This window comes from Myotis myotis, unplaced genomic scaffold (genome assembly GCF_014108235.1).
Source record: "Myotis myotis isolate mMyoMyo1 unplaced genomic scaffold, mMyoMyo1.p scaffold_m19_p_5, whole genome shotgun sequence".
Classification (NCBI taxonomy): Eukaryota; Metazoa; Chordata; class Mammalia; order Chiroptera; family Vespertilionidae; genus Myotis; species Myotis myotis.
Window position 1 is genome coordinate 101,862,560 of NW_023416357.1, and position 20,016 is coordinate 101,882,575.

At 50.0% G+C, this 20,016-nt stretch overlaps 2 long non-coding RNA genes across 3 annotated transcripts; one reads left to right on the forward strand and one right to left on the reverse strand.

The window, feature by feature from the left end:
• Nucleotides 1-291: 291 nt before the first annotated feature.
• Nucleotides 292-19,694, reverse strand: LOC118656132. Its single transcript, XR_004967504.1, has 2 exons — nucleotides 19,521-19,694; nucleotides 292-805 (listed from the first exon to the last, which is right to left on the reverse strand). It is a non-coding gene; the product is annotated as an uncharacterized LOC118656132 (long non-coding RNA).
• LOC118656133 lies at nucleotides 2,475-7,714 on the forward strand. 2 transcript variants are annotated; one of them, XR_004967505.1, is made up of 3 exons: nucleotides 2,475-3,984; nucleotides 4,820-5,235; nucleotides 6,498-7,714. It is a non-coding gene; the product is annotated as an uncharacterized LOC118656133 (long non-coding RNA). The 2 variants fall into 2 exon arrangements; XR_004967506.1 differs by having other exon boundaries at nucleotides 2,475-3,483; nucleotides 3,812-5,235.
• Nucleotides 19,695-20,016: the final 322 nt, after the last annotated feature.

Genomic DNA, 20,016 nt, shown 5'->3' on the forward strand with positions numbered 1-20,016 from the left:
ATGATATTTGCAGGGGATTTACATGCAGGAGCTTTGTACCTGAGATGTCTCTCGGGAGGGAAGTACCTGACAAAACCGGACAGATGGATGTCCCCTTGCCTTGTGACGTAAATGTTCATAGCAGCTGTGACCTGGGCAGGTGGCAGGTCCACCATGGCTTTCTGCTCACGACTGTCCTCCGCCCTCGGGTGATGGTCCCTAAATGGGTCGGGTCCTGCTGAACTGAATGGGGCCCTGTGAACCATCTCCATATTCCTGGAGCTTGGTGGCACTCCCTCAGATAATCTGAGGCACGGTTGTTCCAGGAGCCTCCTCAGGAGGCTCACTGGTAGGGGTCTTTTCTTCTGGGGAGCCTCATTTGAGTCGTGTGTGCCATCCTAAATTCAAAGCTACACTGAACAGTGTCTGCCTGCAGCTGGGGAGGCAACCTGGGGGTCAGGGTCCTGAAGTCTGAGGGTTTTGTTTCCGGGGTAGGTGTCCAGGGGCAGTACTGAGGTCGGAATGACCTGGAGCCCTGACATATGCACCTTCGTCTCTACGTGGAGCCCTGTTTTTCCTTTATTCCCCAAGTGTGCCGGAGGGTTTCCGATCTCGGTGCACACAGGGCATTGTGGGGTCTCCTGTAGGGAAAACGAAGTCAGAACCAGCTGACACTCGTGCACGTGTGCGGCCTGTTGGCTGTGTGAGGCCCCATCCCTGCTGTGTGCATCTGGTGCCTGGGACAAGCGTCTGGTCTCTGGGCCTCCATTTCCTCATTTGTCGTTGGTGATGTCTGCCGCTTCTTCTTGGTCAAGGATGTGAGAAACTAGAAAACAAAGCAGAAGAGGGCATAGGTGAAGGTTTTATGTGCAAATTTGAAATAGATAAAAACTGTGCTTCTAATTAGGTCGGTTGCAAATGTTTGTGCACAGAAAATCCTATGCTTTTGCATTTAGATTTCAGTGGGAGAAACTTGACAGAATATATCTTGCATTTAACTCAGGACACTCAGGCCTCTGACTTTCATGTCTCTAGTGGCCATCCCTTTTCTGTTGCAACAAAGTAGTGGTCGTGTCCGTTTGTGGAAATCCGGAAGTGATCGAAAGGAGCCAAGTGCAAAAGCTCTATAAAGGAAACTGAAGGAGCTGGAGTGTGACATGTCAACAGAGATGTTTTCTGTTTAGAATCTTGTGTGAGAGCCTGTCATTTTCTACATTTGTTCCTCGCCATTTTCAAGACCTGGTGTCGGAGTGGCAGCCCTTAGGGACAAGCAGCATCCAATTTATCCACGATGCGTGGCTGGGAAGTACATTCAATTCTGCATTTAAGGGCTGAGGTTTACCGCTGGGCCTGCAGCATGGGCAGGAGCACCTAGCTGTGTTTGTGGGTGGGCTGTTTGAGAGGCTGGGATGCCTTCCTGGTCCTCAGAACATTGCTGGGCAGCTGAGAGGAGTGGTGGCGTGGGGTTCCCAGTCAGGGTTGTCTTCACTGCCTCCCTCAGTTGAGGAACCCTAGGTCAGGGGTCTCCTGGGACAGCATGTGACTTGGGCTCTGCCCTGCCTTTGCCCTCCCTATTCTCTTGAGAAATGACAGCAGGCACCGTGCTCTAGGGTTTGGCCAGGGCCTCATCTCTGTGTCCTGGCAGCCCCCGTGCTCAGGCCCCAGGGTCCCATGGCGCAGGCTCATGGATGTCGGCTTCAGACCTCCCCTGGAGACCAGCAGTGTGGCTGGATCACTTCTGGATTTCCACAAACACACCAGGAATTGGACACCACCACTACTTTGTTAGAGTGGAAAAGGGATGGCCACTGGAAACTAAGAGGGTTCAGTGTCCTGATCTAAATGCGGGATATAGTCTTTCTGTCAAATTTCTCCCATTGAAATCTAAATACAAAAGCATAGGATTTTCTGTGCACAAACATTTGCCATCAACACTCCCTTGGGCCCCCTGGGGGTGGGATTCAGGGATTCAGCCATCCTGGCATCAATGAGCCATCTAGTGTGGAGTGCAGTTGTAAGAACACAGCTCTCACGGTGCTGCCTGTCCTGTCCTAACCCTGCCCCCTGGGACCTGTTTCCTAATGAAACCCATCCAATTAAAAGGAGTCCACAAGAAGAAATCTGCCAGAGTACTGACGTGACTCCACGATGGAGACTGCTTTTGAATTTCCTTACGTGCTGCTCATCAGTGGAAAGCTGGACAGGCTCGCTTGTAACTGGTGGATGGTGTCGCCCAGTGGTCGGCAAACTCATTAGTCAACAGAGCCAAATATGAACAGTACAACGATTGAAATTTCTTTTGAGAGCCAAATTTTTTAAACTTAAACTATATAGGTAGGTACGTTGTTAGTAACTTAATTAGGGTACTCCTAAGCTGGCCTTTGCTAAAAACGTCCTCAATCTGAGGGGTCGACCTCAGCGAACGTACCCCCACTTCTTCTAACGCCACTTCTTCAAAATAGACTCGCTCGGGCCAAAAACCAACTTCTGTGCATGGGCCACGAAGTTTCAATCGCACTGTACGTGTGCACCCACACATGGTATTTTGTGCAAGAGCCACAGTCAAGGGGACAAAGAGCCGCATGTGGCTCTCGAGCCGCGGTTTGCCGACCACTGGTGTAGCCTGTCCTGAAAGCCGCTTGCTTTTCAACGTCTCAGGGTTTCCCTGGTGAACCCGCAGTTCTGGGCTCTGGTGGGTGGGCCTGGAGGCAAGTCTGGGTCATGGGCTCTGTGACTTCCCTCCTGGGAGGATGTGTGGGGCCATGTGCTAGGACCATTGTGGGGCAGTGTGAAGGTAGCCGCTGGGCTGAGTGTCCTGCCCTCAGAGCCCAGTGATGCCTGGGCAGACCTGGAGCTCAGAGTCATGCCACGGGGGAGAAACACAGTATGATGAGGGTCCCTTCTAAAGCCCACGCTGGCGTTGCGTGTCCTGGTGGAGGTCAGCCCAGCAGCAGGTACATCTGGGGTGAACGGCAGGTTCTGGGTACCCAGAGAGCTGGCGTGTCTTCCGGGAGTCTGGAAGGGTACTTGACTCGGATGTCAGGGTTCTGTTGTGCATATGAACACCTGGCCCCTGGGCACCTCTCTCTAGAGTGCTCTCGGCCCGAACTTTCTAAATCAGTGTGTTTGATCCAGTATGTAAGGGTGGCCTCTGTGGGGATTTTGAGAAAACACTTTTGTATTCGAAATAGAACAAGGAGCCCTGGCCAGTGTGGTTCAATGATTAGAGCGTCAGCCCATGCATGGAAGGGTCTCAGGATCAATTAATTCCCAGTCAAGGGCATGTACCTGGGTTGCAGGTTCAATTCCCAGGCTTGCCTGAGGTGTGTGTGGGAGGCACCCAGTCAATGTCGCTCACATCAATGTTTCTCTGTCTCTTTTTCTCCTCTCTTCCCTCCGATCCACTCTCTCTAAAAATCAATGGAAAAAATATCCTCGGGTGAGGATTAAGAAAAAAAAAAATGGAACAAGGATTCAAGTGTAAAATTCACATGGATTTTTAAGGTAAGCCATACAGAGCTCTGTTTTAAATGACTCAGAGTTGCTGAGCCTCAAAAAGAGGCATGTAGTATGTCCTTTGAGGCCTTCCCTACACGTGCCCTTCGCCAGATCATCCTCACAGTTAGAGGCTCAGCACAAGCCCATCTCCCCGCTCCTCTCCTTGGGCTCCCCAGGGGTGTCCTCTGCACCGAGCACTGCAGTCCCATCTGGCTCACCTGCTCCCGACTCTGTCCCATCCAGTGTCCCTCCAACCCTTTCAGGCCTGGGTCACCTTTGTGTGTGTCCTGCTGCTGAGCTCTGTTGGCGTCCAATAAACTTCCTTCCCTGCTAGACTGGTTCCCCCTGAGCCCAGGGTCCTATCTGACTGAGGCAGGCGCTGAGGCCTCAGCCCTCACCCAGGGGGCTCTGAAGGTGGAGATGAGCCCCGCCCCCTCTGATCTTTCCTACTTGACCTGACAGCTGTCTCTGAGGCAGCAGTGAGCTGATGAATAACTCCTGAGCCTGGTGAGTGCAAACGTCATGGTTCAGCTCTTTTCATCCAATGGTTGAGGCAAACCCTCGATTCCATGTCACAGAAGTTCCGGCCATTGTTCCAGGCCACGGCCCCTTTAAAGAAAATGGTGATTATTTTCACCAGTAGGGAGGCAGCTAAAGCTGATCTGTGGGGTCCTTTGGCTTTACCTAAAGAAGAATGGGGGTCCAGAGGGTTAGGAGGAAGGGGCAGGCCCGTGGGAGTGTGTGACCAGTGCTTCCTTAGATATAGGGGTGGGATCCAATGAGGAATCTGGGAAGTCTGTGCAGTTGGGGCAATGCCCTGGGGTCAAGATGTCGGACCAGGGGTGGCAGGAGCCTGGGCTGAGTCCCCAGGCCAGGGGAGCAAAGAGAACAGAAGTGGCTCTGGGCTTAGTGTGGCATAAGGCTGTGTTTGGGAAATAAGAAACTTACACCCATGACCTAAACAGAATAAAACAGCAGTATTAATGAGGCTTCGCAGTAAGAACGCCAAGCAGGGCTGCGACTTTGCATTGAGAAATACCAGACTGAGCAGAATGGGCATTCGGGAAGCTCGAGGAGGGAGAGAAAGGGGCCAAGAGAGCTGGAGGAGGCTGAGGAGGGAGTGGGCACACCTCTAATGAGGGTGAGAGGACTCAACTCCCTCAGCAGCCACATCCACATTTCACTCCCAAGAGGGTAAAACACCAACCTGGCAAAGATGCACTCATCTCAATGTCTCAGCACAACCCCTTGCCCCTGGGAAAGCAGTCCCGTCACTCCAGCAGCCACAGAGCTGAAGCCCAAGGACACACTGCCAGGCGCAAGCACTTGCTTTCTTTTTCAGTTCTGCCTGGACTCCTGGCTCAGCACATGCAAGTCGGGGCTGCAACTCTGCTCGACATTGCTGTTTCCAAACGCCAGCCTATGACATTTCATTTCCCATAAGATTACACCCAATAATTTCTGATTTACATTCCGATGGATTATTTTTCCTTTTTTTTTTTTTTAATTAATGAAGCAAACTCAACGCAGAGCAGGGATTTGAAAAGCACAGCTAGGAGCTTTTTGTTTGCCACGAAGAATGCCCTGATTATCCCACAATAAAACAAGCCACTGCAGAATGAGAATGTATCCAGCCAGGAAACTGGACGTGAGGAAAAGCATCTGGACACATACAGCCTGGCCTGGAACAGCTGCTCCCACGGGGACTCACCCCTCTTGGAAGAACCGCCCTCCCCGTCCCCCGACAGCACGTAAAAGGTATTAAGATTTAAACCTGTGTCTATATTCTTAGCATTGTACCCTGTGGGTGGTTCTAGGATCGAGATCTTGTGTGTTCTTCATACTTTACAGAGTCTGTCACAAGATAAAGGTATGAGCCAAGGTTTTTCCCACCTGTAAACACAAATGCACTTGATGCTAAGTTTACCTTTACAAGATGCCTGGCAAGTTCACTCAGCCCAAAGCACAATTCCGATGAGGTTGAAAGGTGTTCCTAAGCCTCTCCTTTTAGGAACACATGCCACCTTACTACACGTTAACATACACTAGTCAGTCACCTTACCTTTGTTGTTGGCAGCTGGCTGACACCATCAGCATGCTCTGCGAGTGCAGAATGCTCTGGGGCCTGAGTGGAGTCGTGCCTGCATTGGTTGGGGGGACCACAGTGCGAGGAGAGAACAGGGAGCGTGCAGAGATGCAGGAAGATGAGGAAGGTGGCCCTCTGGCCAGGAGAAGAGGCAAGGAGAGGATGCTGGCAGCACCCATGGTCCACAAGCACCATTCCTCTCCACCTCGAATTCCCAGGACTCCAAGAGTCACCCCAGGAACCCCTCTAGCCACCCTCGCCTGCTCCACCCAGCTCAGCAGGCATATCTTGTTTTTGCCACAGTTACAACATGTCCCACAATTCCATATCCTCAGCCCTGGGGAGTTCAGCGGGAGCTCTGAGACATTAACTTGCCCAGTGCAGACAACTCAGGCTGTGGAGTGACTTCTCTAAGAACACCTGACCCTTCAAAGCCACGGTTTTCCAGGTATTTCATTAAAACAATATATGCACTCATTTTATTCATCAAAGTTCCTTAAAAGAGGTAAATCAACTATGCTATTAACCCAAATATTCAACAAACATGGCCACTGTGCCAGCCATGGTCCCACAACACAGCCTTAGGCAAACATGGTCCCTGCCCCTATGAGCTACATCGAAATGGGGTGACAAGCCCGACGTCCTTTACAGAACTAGCTGGGTAAAGTTGTGAGGGTGGCTATGGCAGAGCTGGACAAGTGCTGGGGGAACAGAGCAGCCCCCTGGCTGCTGTGGTCCACAGCATGGGTTGGTGAGGGGCTTGGAAGGAGCGATGAAGGGCTGCAGTACTGTTCAGAGGAGGGTGATGGAGGCTCAGATGGTGCTGCAGTGGCCAGGAAAGGGATACTAAAGTTCAAAAAGTGAAATGTAGTAAGAGCTCATCACGCAAAACTTTAAAGCATTTTTTAAAGTTTTGCTTTCCTCTATGTTTCAGATTCAACGCAGCAGCCTTCATGAGCCAGAAGGAAAAACCAGTCATTTTGAAATCAACATCCAAGGGAGGATAGAAAGAACTTTGGAGTTTGGAAATGGCAACAACAGATGATCACACACACACACCCCTGCTTCTCCGTCACATGCTTTATGTGAAATGGCAGCCTCCGCCAGCACCTCACGGCAGCTTTGATGATTTAAGGCAAATGCAGTGCTCTGGAGATCACACTGCTCTTATCCACCTCAACAACAAAGGTTAACCGAACACCTACTGTACGCCGCACATTTCTCCTGGGCACTGGAGAGACAGCAAAGAGCAAAACTGAGCCCATGCGCTCAAGAAGCCCACATTTCAGTGGAGTAGAAAGACCACCCCAAAAATAGAAACCAGATAAAAGTTACAGTGTGTCATATGGTGATAATCACTGTGAGAAAAATACAGCAGGGAAGGGAGGGGGGAGAATTTGGATGGGGTTGGTGTAAATGTACGTAAACAGAGAAGCACTCACTGGGAAGGTGACATCTGAGGATGTGGGGAAAGCCCTAAAGACACCTGGGGAGAGCTTCCTCCACAGAGGACTAGCCAGTGCCAAGGTCCCAAGGCTGGAGCAGCTCTAGACTCACAGCAGGCCTATACCTCCAGACAAACCCCTGGGTGCCAGGCAGGGACCTCCGCACCCCTGAAACACCCCTTCTGGGCACCTCTACCCACAGGAGTGGGAGCCTGAGAAACAGGGCTGCCCGTGAGGACCCAGGCACTTCCTGTCTGATGACAGCCTAACCAAGGCTGTACTGTCCAGCATCAGTCCAAGGCTGAGATGCTAGTCACTAGACAACCACCGCTGCCAAAGCACCCAGCAGTGTCCCCTGCACTCCACACTATGGGCACGATGACACAGGAACAAGTCACGGGCAGCCTTCCTCCTTCGTGGGATTCCTTCCTGCCTCGGCCACATGAGCCAGCCAAGCACCTCAGCGCAAGACCAGTCTCAGGGACTCTCCCAGATGGAGATGTTTACAGGGTAGACTCAGTGCTTCGTGCTATCTCTTCCCACAGGCATAACTCACTAGCATGGGTATGTTTAATAAATAGTTTTACTTCTGCAATTAAAGAAACGGGTGGGCCGAAACCGGTTTGGCTCAGTGGATAGAGCGTCGGCCTGCGGACTGAAGGGTCCCGGGTTCGATTCCGGTCAAGGGCATGTACCTACCTGGGTTGTGGGCACATCCCCATTAGGGGTTGTGCAGGAGGCAGCTGATCGATGTTTCTAACTCTCTATCTCTCTCCCTTCCTCTCTGTAAAAAATCAATGAAATATTTAAAAAAAAATAAAAAATAAAGAAACGGGTGGTTGCAATATTACCTTGTAAAGCATGTAAGCATCAATTGTGAAATGAAAACGAAAAAAGCCCTCTTCCAGTATGAAAACTCCAAATGTTTATTTACACTATAGGTGTTATTCTAAAAGGCTAATTTTAAAAAGCATCTTGAGAAGGAATTGAGCTGCACAAACAGCATCTGACACCTCCAGGATCTGGAATGCACTTGCTGACCAGTGGTCATGGGTGGCAGTGAGGGCTCCTTGAGGCATCCCCATCCAGCCTGCCAGCCCACAGGTCCTGTGGGTGAGTCATTCCCTCCCAGCACACCTCTATTGTACTTCTGGTTCCTCAATAGCTTCTGAAATTTCAATCTCGGGAGAGAAAAAAAAAATGTAACCCTCATCCAGGGATATGTTCAGAGGGAGAGAGGGAGGGAGGGAGAGAGGGAGAGAGGGGAGGGGAGGGGAGGGGGGAGAGGAGGGAGGAGGAAGGAGGGAGGGAGGAGGGAGGAGGGAGGAGGGAGGAGAGAGAGACAGATACACACTTGGATAGGTGCCTTCCCATAAGCACGCCAAAGGGGGATCGAACCTGCAACCTTTTGGTGTACAAAACGACGCTTCACCAACTGAACCACCTGGCCAGAGCTCTCTGGAAAAACTTAAAGCAACAAAACCCTAAGTGTGCCATTCATTTATCCCTGTCCTCCCTAATAAAATGGAGCTGGTCACAGAGCCATTCTCAACTACACAGCCCTCTGCCTGGTCCTGCAGGCACCGAGTTACCATGAGAGTTATGATCACTGGCCTTTCTTACACACAGACATGCATGCATCCCACCCCAAATGCAAGCCCTTCAGGGCCACCCGTGGCTCTCCATGGCCACAGCCCTACATCAATGCCGTGTCTTTCCCACCAGGAGTCTCCCACAGGCTGTGCCCCAGCCCCACTCTTCTCCCCTGCTCCCCACTAACAGCACCACATCCATCTCCCTACTTCCCCTCAGATCAGACCCCTGCTGTGCTTCTCTCTCTTACTCCTATGTGCTCTCAGGACAAGCTTCTGTAACTTCACTGCCGCTGAGAATTGGGGGAGGTGTGCCAATGGCACAGTGCTATCAAGAACAAGGAAGGACGCCCGTTCTCAATGACCTTGGTTAGGAAGCGTCAGCCATCGACATTGGCACCTTTGGAGTCTCTGGAAAAGTGGGCCTCACCATGTCCCACAACTCCACTCAAGGTAAACCTTCTACACCCTCTGAGTGTGTCATGGTGAACCTGTAAGTAGGACTGCCACCTGCTGTGCTCACTCCACCTTTTCAGAGCAGGTACAGGGGGTTTGGAGACCATGACAACCACCCCTTCGCAAGGGCATCTCTGACAGGACGACAAAGACAAGTTTCAAACCACTGACTTCCAAATGAACTTGAAGTAGAGTCATATGTAAACTGGGCATTTTCTGTAGACTTCAATTTATTTCACACAATTTGTAAATAAGAACTTAAGAGTTTTAACTTCTTTGGCTTTTTGAGTACTGGGTTTAGCAGTCTCCTCTTAGAAGTAGAAACTCTCAAGGGAAAATTACTTTGAGATCAAATTACATTTTCATAGCCACCGAAAACATATCAAGGCGCAATTTAATTATGGAATACCTTGCTTAGCCACTAAGAGAGTTTAGGAAAATACCAGCATCAAAATATCCAGTATCCAATATTCAAATCTGGTAAAGGTAGCAAACATTTTAGCTGACAGATTGAAATGCAAATGAATTTGGGGCAAGGAAACAAATGACCCAAGGATATTTTTGGATTTCTTTTCCCCCATGCAATCAAGTCTCACAGTAGACACCTCGCCCTTCATAGCTGCAGACAACAGCTTCCATCACCCTTAAAAGATTAACTGCCAGGCAGATGGAAGCTGATTTTACAATACAGAACCATGTTTTTTAAATGGCACACCTCCCCTAATTCTCAGTGGCGATGAAGTTACAGAAGCTTGTCCTGAGAGCACAAAGGAGGTAAGAGAGAGGAGAGAGGGCTGTGCTGCACTGGGCAGATGAGGAAGTGAGCCCCGAGTCAGCGCCAGGAGGCCAAGGAGTTGAATTTGGGAGTAGAAGGTTGACATGTTTCTCAGATCCCCCTGCATCTTTATCTGTCTGTATCTTTCTCTCTTTAGGAAGGATAAAATGCAAATTCAGCAAGGATTTCATATGAAGACTGAGCTTGGGGATGTTGAAGCTAGACTCAGGGTCAGTGCAGTGAACAGTCTTTCATTCTGAGGAAGCCTTTAGATCTGCACAGGGACCAACGATTCAAAGCTAGAGGCCTATATACCTCAGAGAGTTCAGCAGCTACAACTGGATTCTTTAAGTGTGTCCTGGCTCTTAAGAGTTCTTTTAAGTTTCTACAGACCTGCTGAGGAAGAATCTAATTGTAGGATATCACACGAGTGGAGCTCCAAAAGCTTAATCACTAGTTACTAAACTGTGAAAACCTTCTGCATATGAACTAGTCATGGTTCTCGGACAGACGATCACACTTACAGGTACAAGTAGAGAAGGGTTATTGCTGAACTGTTAGAACACGCACTCTGCCCAGCTGAGCACTGATCCTCACTAGCTGCCTCACCTTGAACAAGTTATGTCATCTCTCTGTGGCTCAGACCCTTTACCTCATAGTCAGGGATAAGGAGAACGGGAACTCCCAGGCTTGCTCTGAGGATTTAACGAGTGAACATATGAAAAATACTCAAGCTGACTGGAAGGGAGCGTGCTAGGAGCACTTTGAACATTAAATAGCACAGAAGACACAGACACAAACTTTCTCCAACCAGGGACCATCAAATCATAAAATAAGCCCCGCAGGCCCTTTCCAAGTGTTGTTTATTCATCTGTAACTAAAACCGAGTTAATTACTGTAATATACTGTATTATGAGGCCCAATTCCAACTGTGAGTCAGAGAAAACCATATAGGAAGGCTGAGCTCCCCTAACACACCAGCAGAGGAATCAACATCAAAATCAGGGCCTTGTATGGTCAAGATACTGTCACAAAGCTTAGGGCTCCAGCCAGCAAGAGGAACGTGCCCAAATTCAGAAAAGTTAAGCTGCCTTTAAGTGCTGCCTGGGTGGAGTGTGCTCTGGAGGTGTGACCGCACCAGGACAGGTACCTTCCTCTAGGACCCTGTGTAAAAGGGGTGGGAGGCTGCCATCAAATCCAACCAGCTCATCCCTCAAGGGACTCTGCTCTAAGGTCAGCCGTGCTCACTGACAAAGAGCTTTCTGCTAAGAACTTCCCTTCACCCCAAGAATTTCACAAAGCGAGGCCCAGCACAGAACACCAGTCAATGGTAGGGACAGTGACCATGGCTGCCTCTCCCATACCCAGACTCTTTTGAGCATTTTGCATATATATTATTACAGTTACTCTTCAAAACAACTCTTGGTGTGAAAACCACTGGCATTCTTTTCACAGGTGGGGACACTGAGGCACAGAGCAGGTCCTTGTCCATAGTCACATGCTCACCCATATTCAAACTCCTTGCTCTCAACCCCTTCCAGTTAGTAGAGAGTCTGGGTGATGCTGATATTGTGTCAGCAGGGACCGAGGAAGGGGGGCCCTAACTGGCAGGGCCTTCCTGGGAAGCATTTAGGAATCACCACCATATCATTCCTTGGGCTCTTGCCCTTCGGACCTGGCACACTTGTCTACACAGAATCCAGCTGAAACAGTCAGAAATTCAGAATAAGACTTAAATTAAGGAAACATTTGTTAAAAAAATGACTCCTAGCCGAAACCGGTTTGGCTCAGTGGATAGAGCGTCAGCCTGCAGATTGAAAGGTCCCAGGTTCGATTCCGGTCAAGGGCATGTACCTTGGTTGCGGGCACATACCCAGTAGGAGATGTGCAGGAGGCAGCTGATCGATGTTTCTCTCTCATCGATGTTTTTAACTCTCTATCTCTCTCCCTTCCTCTCTGTAAAAAGTCAATAAAATATATTTTTTTAAAAAAATTAAAAAAAAAAAATGACTCCTAACAACTGGAAATGGCTTATGTAAATGTCCACCAGTAGAACAATGGCTACTCTGGTTCACTTAGAGCAGTGGTTCTCAACCTTCCTAATGCCGCGACCCTTTAATACAGTTCCTCATGTTGTGGTGACCCCCAATTTCACTGTTACAAATTGAACATAATTAAAGCATAGAGATTATCACAAAAACAATATGTAATGATATATGTGTTTTCCGATGGTCTTAGGCGACCCCTGTGAAAGGGTCGTTTGACCCCTATATGGGTCGTGACCCACAGGTTGAGAACCACTGACTTAGAGAGGAGTACTAGGCAGTGTTCAAAAATGTGAAGTGAAAAAAAAAGTGAAGTGGCCGAAACTGGTTTGGCTCAGTGGATAGAGCGTCGGCCTGCGGACTGAAGGGTCCCAGGTTCGATTCCGGTCAAGGGCATGTGCCTGGGTTGCGGGCATATCCCCAGTGGGAGATGTGCAGGAGGCAGCTGATCGATGTTTCTCTCTCATCGATGTTTCTAGCTCTCTGTCTCTCTCCCTTCCTCCCTGTAAAAAATCAATAAAAAATATTAAAAAAAAAAAAAAAAAAAAAGTGAAGTGAGCCCAGGCAGCGTGGTTCAGTGGTTGGATCTATGAACCAGGAGGTCACAGTTCATTTCCTGGTCAGGGTTGCAGGCTCAATCACCAGTGTGTGTGGGGCGTGCAGGAGGCAGCCAATAAATGATTCTCTGTCATCACTGATGTTTCTACCTCTCTCTCCCTCTCCCTTACTCTCTGAGATCAAGAAAAAAAAATTATACATTTTTAAAAGTGAAAACAGCAGGAGACAAAACAGCCAGGTATACAACAGAGGTCCCAATCTGGTTAAAAGAAGACTGAAAGGAAACAATGATGACCTCTGGGTGAAGGTGCGAGAGACCACCCAGTTGATCCCCTGTAACTCTTAACCTTGATAGCTACAAAGGACAAAGTGTGACATGGGCAGGATCAGCAGAAACAGCAGGGGAGCTCCCTGTAGACAAACATCCCTGAGGGACTATATCCTTGCCCACCTGCCTACTCACTGGGGACACCATATGGGGCCCACAGACCTTCTGAACTCACTTCCAAGTTCATCAGTTCCTAGATTCAGGAAGGACTCAGATGTATAAGGAGTATTTGCTAGTGGGCAGATGAATAAACTAGTATTTTTAGACACAGATCCCATGTGAGGTGCAGAAACCATTAAGTATCAGTGGGGCCTGGCATGGAAATCCTACTACTGCTTTTCAAGCCTGTCATCCTGGAGCTGCATCAGAAAAAAACAGCAGCACTTCAAAGATAACTCAATCCATGTACTTAAGATACCATACGTGTTAAAAGCTTTACTCAGTAAAATCTACTTGTTGGTCAGAAAACAACATTGGCAATCATTTGCCGCCCTTTATAAAATAAAAATCCTCACCGAGGATACGTTTTTATTGATTTTTAGAGAGAGGGGGCCAGAGTACGAGAGAGAGAGAGAGAGAGAGAGAGAGAGAGAGAGAGAGAGAGAGAGAGAAACACTGACGTGAGAAACATCGATCGGTTGCCTTCTACACAGGCCCGCAACCTATGTATGTGCCCTGACCAGGAATCGAACCCGTGACATGATGGTATATGGGATAATGCTCCAGCCAAGTAAGGCACCCCCAGAATGCCACTGGCCATATAAATAAATGTCATCTGGCAGGAACACCCCTCCAGCATTGTAAACGCTGTGGTTTGCAACACAGGAGAGCCCCAGCTTATTCCTAACCCAGAATGCCTATCCTGACACCTGAAAAGGCACCATAAACAGATGCTCTCCCTTCCTAGGCTCCTTATCTGCAAATTTTGAATAAAGAGTTTGTCTGGGGGAGAAATAATGGCCAATGAGATCCAGAGAGACTCTGTTGCAACTTGACCGGCCAGCTCCCACAGGGTAACTTCCCAACATCATCCGCATGTGGAGAAGGACCTACTGTGCCGAGCATGACATTCAGCCACACCTCCACCACTCATCAGTTTGGAGTTCACTTACCAGAAACAAGGAGAGGAGGAGGAGGAAAAGCAGGGCGGGCAGCCAGGCCAGTCTATATTTCACCTTGTGTTAGCCAACCCCGAGCACCTGTCATAGGCCTACAGACTGGCCAGGTGAGCCTTCAACACCGAGGCCTATCTGCCCGCTGCCAGCCATCACCATCCTTTCCTTCACAGTGCTTTCCTCGTTTCAGTGCCCCCATTCCTACCATAATAATTGCCTCGCTTTTTCTGTAGCTGTGCAGAAAGGAGACTGGAGGGGCAACTTTGTAAAATTAATTCCAAAAGAGAAAAACAGGTTGGAGAATGAGATATGAACAATTGTGGAGAGCGGCTACAGTGTTTGGACAGGTTCAAGCCTCGGACTAATGAGAGGGCACAGTCCTCTCATGGCCATGTGCAAGTCCCAGCTTGGAGGGCAAAGCCCTCCCAGCACAATTATAGCCAACAGCTATGGTTGTAAGCTTGAACCTATGGTCCGAACATGTGGCCCCACGTGCCTGAGTGATGTGGGCTTGATAGAGTTCAGGTGCATGTCATTGAGTAGGCTCGAAACCCACAAGACTGTTCTAACATCTTGACCACACCCTTACTTTGCCTCGCGGAATCTGGCTATAAAATAAAGAGATGGCTTACAGGCCATGGCGCTGTCCCTCCCCATCAGAGAGAACAGCGTCCCACCCAGACCCAGCTTTCTTCTCTGTCTTTTCTAAATCCTTCACCGCCCCCACTCAGGTTCACCCTTGGTGCTGGTGCGGCACAAACAATGAAATTCATTGTAAAAGCTAAGCTTTTGGCCTGATGAATTCTAACTATAATATGCAGAGGCACACACACACAGCCTCTCATCAGCCCTCTCCAACGTGGGCAGGCCTGCCACCAGCTCCACAAACAGAAGGACAATGACTTCCAGAAAGAAATTCTTGGCATCCAGACGTTCCTTCAAACCATACCTGCCAATATTTCTATTCCCTGCAGGCTGCAAGCTGATTTGAAACCCAGTGGCTGGGGCCTGGCCAGCGTGGCTCAGTGGTTGAACGTCAGCCTATGAACCAGGAGGTCAAGGTTCGATTTCTTGTCAGGACACATGCCCGAATTGTGGGTTCGATCTCCAGTAGGGGGCGTGCAGGAGGCAGCCCATCAATGATTCCCTCTCATCACTGATGTTTCTCTCTCTCTCTCTCTCCTCTCTCTCTCTCTCTCCCTCTACCTTCCTCTCTGAAATCAATAAAGAAATGTATTAAAAAACAAAAACATAAAGTCCAGTGGCTGCTACAGAGGGCGTGCGATCTTGTCAGTGGATAGAGGAGGTCACTGGGCCATCAGGAACTATGTGCCCGCCTTCCTCAGGCCCCTTAGAAACACTCCAGGTGGAAATCACACTTGTTTGTCCTTCTGTGGGCCATGCGCCTGGTCATGGGCTGCTAATGTCAGACTTGGCCATCTTTTTCACACAGTTTGCAATGCTGTCACTTCCCTTCTGTGGGGCTGTGTGTGATCCAACTATTCTTTTTTTTTTTTTTAATATGTTTTTATTGCTTTCAGAGAGGAAGGGAAAGGGAGAGATTGAAACATCAATGATGAGAGAGAATCACTGATTGGCTGCCTCCTGCATGCCCCCAACTGGGGATCGAGCCCACAACCCAGGCATGTGCCCTTGACCGGAATCGAACCCAGGACCCTTCAGTCCCCAGACCAATGCTCTATCCACTGAGCAAAACCAGCTAGGGCTGACCCAACTATTCTTGTTTGTTATAATCCAACTACTTAAACTGAAACCTGGCTCAGTTGCTCTGATAAGGGATTTAATTGCCCTCAAACCTAAATCCTTTGGCATGAACTATCTTCCTAACAGTCAAAACAACCTGAAATTTCTTGGAGTAAAAATTTAAATCTGAAATTTTTCCTAGACTAAGTGAATGGAAACAGACCTTGTGCAACCATATAAATGCAAAGAGCATCAAGCACTTAAACAGACTCCAAGAACCATCAGGAACCCAGCAGGCCTTTCTCCTCTCAGACACTAGCATCAGAACACATTCCCCACGACTCTTGAGAAAACACTCTGTCTGTTGTGTTGACTCGGCTAGTGGATACACGATCAGTTCTCATTATTCAAATAATGTTTTTCTGAGGGCCTCGTGTCACACTGAACAAGAATGCTATCTGGTTACAGAAGAAGGCACTACTGACAAGTCCTAAATGATACTTGTCTAAAACTTACAGTTTCCACACCAGTACTTCCTCCCTGGTGATCTGCCCTTTGAACCTGCCTTCAAAACAACTGTGCTCCACACCCCTACAGCCAGCTGTCATCACAAGGGCAGGCATACAGAGCTGGCACATGTGAGTTTAGCCCAGGGGTCCTCAAACTACGGCCCGCAGGCCACATGCAAATACAAATATTGTATTTGTTCCCATTTTGTTTTTTTAACTTCAAAATAAGATATGTGCAGTGTGCATAGGAATTTGTTCATAGTTTTTTTTTTTAGACTATAGCTCGGCCCTCCAACGGTCTGAGGGACAGTGAATTGGCCCCCTGTTTAAAAAGTCTGAGGACCACTGGTCTAGCCCTTGCACCTGCTGAGGGAGTCATTTCTGTATCAAGCGTCCTCAGCATCAGCTCCCTGCTCTAGTCAAAGTCAATTTCCACACAAGACACCCCTTTAGGATGGGGCATAGTAAAGGGCCAGTGAAGGCTCTCCACACACATCATCTCAGGAGGAATGCACCTTCCTGCCCCCACCATTTTTGCAGTGCTTCCTAGGTCATCATGCACTTGCCCTACATGCACCCAAACCTCCCATCAGGAGTCTCGGGAGATAAGGGCACAGAATCAAGGGACACACACCCAGGAGATACCTTTTCCTCCTGCCCAAGCTGTGCCAGAGGCAGCCTAGAGGCCCAGACCTGCTTTAACTAGCTGCCCAAGCCTCTTTCCAGGCCCCACATCTCTACACGCATGTGCTGTGACACCTCTTATGAAACGCATGTCCAAAGAGTAGAACAAACCTACACGTCCACCTCATTAGCATGGGGCTTCACCTCGCCAGCGCTGGACTCGGCTCAGTAACTGCTGTAGGGATGTCGTGGAAAAGAAATACATCACACTATAGGAGGAGCTACCTACCAAAAGGGAGAGTGGAAGTCAGAACCCACTTCTTGCCATGTTCTCTGTTTTCCCCACCACCGGCCCACACAGATATAGCCACCTTTGCAAACACACCGCCACCCTACAGATGCAGGGAGCCGCTCTGGCTAATCACCAATTTTTCATTTAACAAAATCGTTGCACAGTTCTTTTTTCTAAAGGGAGGATGCCAAGCCTCGCCCATTCAGAATATCAGCCCTCAAATGAGGATGAACCAGAGCCTCTTTCCAAACAGCTGCTTTCTCACAGTGTGAGGCTGCAACAGGCTCCGGGGGTCACAGAGTTCAGCTACCTGCCCCAAGAAATCAGTGTGCTGTCCTTCCATGGAACAATGTCCCTCCAGCCTCCAGCACAGTTAAGACGTTCAGGCACAACCCCCGGGGAAAGACCTCCTGGACAGTGGCACGGAGGACTTCCTTAGACTGAGTGCTGCAGTGAGCTGCCCAGCAGACCCTCACGTGAAGGGAGGGTAGCACCTGGTCTCTGCTACCATTCAGACAGACTCTCTTTACCAGACAGGTACTAACATTTTCTGCACCCATTCCCACTCCTGTCAAATGGGAACGACACCTACCTGGAAACTGTTGACAGAAGCCAAGCAACACTGTGTGAACTATCTAGCCAAGTGCCTGCCTTAAAGGGATTGCTCCATCAGTGGTACTACAGCACAGGGCCCACCTGACTATCAAGCCGGGCTAGCCAGTGGTCGGCCAACTGCGACTCGCGAGCCACATGAAGCTCTTTGGCCCCTTGAGAGTGGCTCTTCCACAAAATACCGACTTCTGCCCACGGGCCACAAAGTTTCAATCGCACTGTACATGCGGGCCCGCGTGTGGTATTTTGTGGAAGAGCCACACTCAAGGGGCCAAAGAGCCACATATGGCTCGCGAGCCGCAGTTTGCCCACCACTGGGCTAGGCCATTTTCAGTCTTCACAACTCCTACTGCTCCCCCTGTTGGCTGCACACACTTCAAGAAATAGGAAAATTAATCATTGGACAGGGGATTCTCATACTAGTACAGTGCCACCTTAAAATTACAAACTTGACAGCACACTCATTTGAAACATGGAAATCTACTGGTCCTCCTGTAAAAAAGAAAGAAAATCCTATTTTGGGGGTGTCCTGCCATTACTGATGGGAAACATGGCACAGTCTCACATACATGTGAAGGAACCTAGCTCCAGACACAAAATCCTTGTCCCTGACTTTCTGATGGGAGGTCTAGTCTCTATTCTGTCATTCATTCCTTCTCATTGGATTCCAGCGTTTTGCACTAAAAAGCTGCCTCATGCCAAGAAAACGCCAGGTGTCAAATACCATCACGTGGAACTACCGAGACTACGAGAAAAGGCCCTTTTTCTCCTCCAATGGACGCCATCGACGTACACACCTTGCACTGCAACAGCGTCCCTGGGTGAAAGTTTATTTTACAAACATCCAGGATGACCGTCAGCCTCGGCCTGGACTGAGCGTCACCAAACCTCCTAAGTTGTGTTTCTGTGTGTTCACCAGGCACCACATGTGGCCACAACCAAAGACACCCCTTTGCCCTTCACCATTTTCCTCAACAACAGGTTCTCCTGCTCTGAGACCTCGGGTTGTCGCCCATCTCTACAAAGCTCAGTGTTCTTAACCCCGAGTCCATGGGTGCGCTGCAGAAGGTTCAAGAGCTTCCGGAAGTAATTACAAAATTCAACGGAGCTGTGCGTTTTTCTCAGGAGGACGCAGGCTTTCCATCAGATTCTCAAAGGGACCCACGACCCGCCCCCCAAACCATAAGGGTCAAGTACATTTCATGGATCTTCCTTCATTTAAGGGATTTGCCCTTTCAACGAAACTTTGAAAGCTGTTTAGACCTTCTTCCATCACTCACTTCACATTCGCACACAAGGTATAAAACCGTCAACCATCTTCCCGAGAGTCCAGAATGTAGCAGAGAAATAAACATAAAAACATTAGGGATACTTTTAGCAACAGACAGAAAAATATAGAAACACTAGCGATGCTTTTAGCAAAACATTTAACCTAACAAATGCTTTTCTTTTTCTTTCCTCCTAAAATCCCTTCTCCCTTTCCCCTGGGCACCAGCTCGCACTCTCTGGGTCTGCTGCGGGCAGAGGCACCGGGACCCCATTCAGGTGAAGTGGCGCGCGGCTCCTCCGCCGACAGAAGGAAAAGTAACCCCGGAGGCTGGGCTCCCGGCCGCGCCGAAAACAAACTTTCCAAACACGTCCACCCCGACCGGCTGGTGACACCTCCCCGGCTTCCCCGCCCTCTGCGCGCCAGTCTGCACCCTCCCCGGTCCGGGGTTTTAGCCCGTGCACCTGCTGCGGGCTAAGACCTCGGCACTGTGCTCCCGTCGGCGACAGAGCGGCGTCCCCACGGCGCCCACGGTCCTCCGTCCAGCCGGCCGGCCGGCCCTCGGAGTCCGGGGACGCCGCCGCGCTCGGGGAGGTGACAGGCCGCGGTGCCCTGGCTGCCGCGAGCGCACTCACCAGCTGGCTGGTGGTCCTGGCCATGGACCCCGCGGCGGCTCGGGCACCTCTCCGCAGCCCTGCGCGACTCTGCGCTTCTTCAGCGTCCTCCTCTCCGCAGCAGAGCTACAGCCACGACCGCAGCCATCCTTCGTCCCGCCCCGCCCCCGCGCGACGCTGGGCGGGACTTCCTCCAAACCGCGGCCGCCGCCCGCACTCATTGGCTGTGCTCGCCGTCGTAACGCGGCGCCCCTGGAGCCGCATTTCCGGGTTGGCGCGACCCTGTCTTGAGGGATGGAGGCACGAGCCAATGGGAGCCAATCCAGGGGCGGCGGGGCGGGGCGGGGCGGGGCGCGAACTGTCATCTCGGGCTCCCAGGCTGGGAAAACGTGGCTCGCAGGGCAGGGCCCGCCAAGGTCACACCCAACAAGAGGCGTGGCTACTCCCACCCGCCGCTCTGCGTAAACGCGGAGAGAGGAAACTTGACTAGTGACAAAACTAAGAATTGCTCACGGGG